The sequence below is a fragment of the Salmo salar genome, chromosome 03 (assembly GCF_965601325.2).
Source record: "Salmo salar chromosome 03, fSalSal1, whole genome shotgun sequence".
Taxonomy (NCBI): domain Eukaryota; kingdom Metazoa; phylum Chordata; class Actinopteri; order Salmoniformes; family Salmonidae; genus Salmo; species Salmo salar.
In genome coordinates, this window is record NC_138293.1 from 17,544,602 (window position 1) to 17,549,402 (window position 4,801).

The following is a 4,801-nucleotide window of genomic DNA, read 5'->3' on the forward strand; positions in this document are numbered from 1 at the left end:
AAGTGCTGCCCATAAACTATATGAATGGCCTACATGTATCAACTTTCAGAGTGAATGCTTTTGTTTATATTTTGTGCATATTAATTGAATATTGCCAAATGCATCCGTAAAAAATATTTCGCCTATTTATTGGAACCCTTGCTGTTAATAGATCGCAAATTAAGCAGCATACAACTGACCTAAACGTTTGGAAATGATAAGTTAACTTTCTCATCCATATAGCCTTAAAACGCATCTCAGGTGCAAATGCACTGTTTAGCTTCAGGCCCCTTCCCTTTTTCCACATTTTGTTACATTACAGTCTTATTCTAAAATTGATTAAATATTTGTTTTTCCTCAATCTACACACAATACCCCATAATGACAAAGTGAAAAAAGGTTTAGAATTTTTAGAAAAAAAATAAATAAAATACAAAATATATATATATAAATAAACAGAAGTACCTTATTTACATAAGTGTTCAGACCCTTTGCTAAGAAACTCGAAATTGAGTCTCATAGCAAATTGAGTCTAACATATACTATACAGTATTCAGACCCCTTGACCTTTTCCACATTTTGATACGTTTTAGACTTATTCTAAAATTATTTCAATATTTTTCAGGTGGGACTATTCGAGCCAATGAGAGGGCAGATACGTATGCGAACAACAGGAAGACGAAGTAGTTTTTCTCAAAGTTGCCTGAATGCAACGTGCATCCACTTAAATCAGTACATTTGTAACATCCTAAACATTACGAAACGTCTATTCCATCGAATAAATCTGACGTAATTCGACACTCTCATTGACCTCCATACAAAAAATCCCCACTTCGCCTGTTTATTTTACACGGAAAGATTTTGGGAGGAATATATACTCCCGCTCCGCCTCTTCCTCTACTTAGTCAGCTAGGTTAACACATGACATGAGTCAACTGCACACTCCCGCTCCAGTTTATTCCTGTTTATGAATTGAATACATAGTGAGGGATACAGTAGTTGGTGATTCACCTAGACAGGTTTTGCTCGCGGTTTGAGCAATAAATACATGTATCAACTTTCAGAGTGAATGCGTTTGTTTTTGTTTTGTGCATATGAATTGAATATTGACAAATCCATCAGTAAAAATATTGCGCCTATTTATTGCAACACTTGCTGTTAATAGATCGCAAATTAAGCAGCATACAACTGCATGCAATTTCTACATGATGAGTGTGCGAGTCTTTGACGTCAGTGCTAGTGGAAGCAAAGGAGAATACTGTAAGTAATAATTCAATGTCTAGACAGCTGGTTCACTACAGAAGAGAAGTGGAACAGAGCTGAATCATTGTTCTTGAAATCTATTTTACCAAGAGCTGTATGTGTGGATTCCTTCCACTTGCATACATCGCATGTACTGTATACAATCACAGAAATATATAACCTCAATGTTCAAATGCATATTCAAAGAAACATACACATTCACAGAAAAATGCATCTATATTTCTTAACAATATTAGTGCATCAAGAATGACAATTCAATTTATGTGGACTTTTTCTGTCAAAGATTTATTGCCAATGAAATTAGTTAATACATAAACACTAATTTAGAAAGCAAATAGCAGTTACATTTTTTTATGTAAAAAAAGATCTCCCATTTTCTAAACACATAAATTCACACACATATTGTCCAGTCCTTGTGATGCCCAATTCTTTATCATTAATTTATACTTGGAAACAACCTGGTCTACCTGTACAACAGGAGCCCATTACTTTCATTTATATGAACCATTATCTATACATTACAGGTTTACAAAGATACATTTGAAACACATTGAAACTGTTCATGAATCATTGCAACTCCTGGCCCACTTCCTGAATACGTCTCAGCAGGCCAGTAAACTATTTATCATCTATTATACAGTGCATTCGGAAAGTATTCAGACCCCTTCCCTTTTTTCACATTTTGTTATGTTACAGCCTTATTCTAAAATGGATTAAATGTTTTTTACCCCTCAATCTACACACAATACCCCATAATGACAAAGTGAAAAAAGGTTTTGAATGTTTTGAAAATGTATAAAAAATGTAAAACAGAAATATCTTATTTACATAAGTATTCAGACCCGTTGCTATGAGACTCGAAATAGAGTCTTATAGCAAACTGAGTCTCATATATACCGTATACCGTATTAAATACAATTTCTTTACGTTTTAGCCTTATTCTAAAATGGATGAAATCATTTTTTCCCCTCATCAATCTACACACAATACCCTATAATGACAAAGCTAAAACAGTTTGCAAATGTATAAAAAATATACAACTTAAATATCACATTTACATAAGTATTCAGACCCTTTACTCAGTACTTTGTTGAAGCACCTTTGGCAGCGATTACAGCCTTGAGTCTTCTTGGGTATGATGCTACAAGCTTGGCACATCTGTATTTGGGGAGTCTCTCCTATTGTTCTCTGCAGATCCTCTCAAGCTCTGTCTGTTGGATGGGGTGCGTCGGTGCACAGCTATTTTCAGGTCTCTCCAGAGATGTTCGATCGGTTTAAGTCCGGACTCTGGCTGGGCCACTCAAGGACATTCAGAGACTTGTCCCGAAGGCAGTCCTGCGTTGTCTTGGCTGTGTGCTTAGGATCGTTGTCCTGTTGGAAGGTGAACCTTCATCCCAGTTTAAGGTCCTGAGCGCTCTGGAGTGGGTTTTCATCAAGGATATCTCTGTACTTTGCTCTGTTCATCTTTCCTGCAATCCAGACTAGTCTCCCACCGTGCCACCACCGTGCTTCACCATAGGGATGGTGCCAGATTTCCTACAGACGTGACGCTTTGCATTCAGGAAAAATACTTCAATCTTGGTTTCATCAGACCAGAGAACCTTGTTTCTCGTGGTCTGAGACTTTTTAGGTGCCTTTTGGCAAGCAGGCTGTCATGTGCCTTTTAATGAGGAGTGGCTTCCGTCTGGCCACTCTACCATAAAGGCCTGATTGGTGGAGTGCTGCAGAGATGGTTGTCCTTCTGGAAAGTTCTCCTATCTCCACAGAGGAACTCTGGAGCTCTGTCAGAGTGACCATTGGGTTCTTGGTCACCTCCCTGGCCAAGGCCCTTCTCCCCGGATTGCTCAGTTTGGCCGGGCGGACAGCTCTAGGAAGAATCTTGGTGGTTCCAAACTTCTTCCATTTAAGAATGATGGAGGACACTGTGTTCCTGGGGACCTTCAATGCTGCGGAAATCTTTTGGTACTCTTCCCCAGATCTGTGCCTGGACACAATCCTGTCCAGAGCTCTACAGACAATTCCTTCAATCTCATGACTTGGTTTTTGCTCTGACATGCACTGTCAACTGTGGAACCTTATAGACAGGTGTGTGCCTTTCCAAATCATGTCCAATCAATTGAATTTACCACAAGTGGACTCCAATCAAGTTGTAGAAACATGTCAAGGATGAGCAATGGAAACAGGATGCACCTGAGCTTAATTTAGAGTATCATAGCAAATAAGGTATCTGTTTTTTTATTTTATTAAATATGCAAAAAAAATGTAAAAACCTGTTTTCACTTTGTCATTATGTGGTATTGTGTGTAGATTGATGAGGATAATAAAACAAATCATTTTAGAATAAGGCTGTAACGTAACAACATTCGGAAAATGTCAAGGGGTCTGAATACTTTCTGAATGCACTGTAAATAAGGGGTTAACCCTTCTACGGGTATGGGTTCACTTAGTTGAATGATACGGCTAGTGGCAGAGTAGCTACAGTGACTTGCGAAAGTATTTACCCCCCTTGGCATTTTTCCTATTTTGTTGCCAACCTGGAATTAAAATAGATTTTTGGGGGGGTTGTATCATTTGATTTACACAACATGCCTATCACTTTGAAGATGCAACATATTTTTTATTGTGAAACAAACAAGAAGTAAGACAAAAAAAACTGAAAACTTGAGCGTGCATAACTATTCACCCCCCCAAACTCAATACTTTGTAGAGCCATTTTTTTTCAGCAATTACAGCTGCAAGTCTCTTGGGGTATGTCTCTATAAGTTTGGCACAGCCACTGGAATTTTTGCCCATTCTTCAAGGCAAAACTGCTCCAGCTCCTTCAAGTTGGATGGGTTCCGCTGGTGTACAGCAATTTTTAAGTTGTACCACAGATTCTCAATTGGATTGAGGTCTGTGCTTTGACAAGGCCATTCCAAGACATTTAAATGTTTCCCCTTAAACCACTCGAATGTTGCTTTAGCAGTATGCTTAGGGTCATTGTCCTGCTGGAAGGTGTACCTCCGTCCCAGTCTCAAATCTCTGGAAGACTGAAACAGGCTTCCCTCAAGAATTTCCCTGTATTTAGCGCCATCCATCATTCCTTCAATTCTGACCAGTTTCCCAGTCCCTGCCAATGAAAAACATCCCCACAGCATGATGCTGCCACCACCATGCTTCACTGTGGGGATGGTGTTCTCGGGTGATGAGAGGTGTTGGGTTTGCGCCAGACATAGCGTTTTCCTTGATGGCCAAAAGCTCATTTTTAGTCTCATCTGACCAGAGTACCTTCTTCCATATGTTTGGGGAGTCTCCCACATGCCTTTTGGCGAACACCAAACGTGTTTGCTTATTTTTTTCTTTAAGCAATGGCTTTTTTCTGGCCACTCTTCCGTAAATCCGTAAATCCCATCTCTGTGGAGTGTACGGCTTAAAGTGGTCCTATGGACAGATCATGTGACACTTAAATAAAGCCCACCTGTGTGCAATCTAACTAATTATGTGACTTCTGAAGGTAATTGGTTGCACTAGACCTTATTTAGAGGCTTCATAGCAAAGGGAGTGAATATATATGCATGCA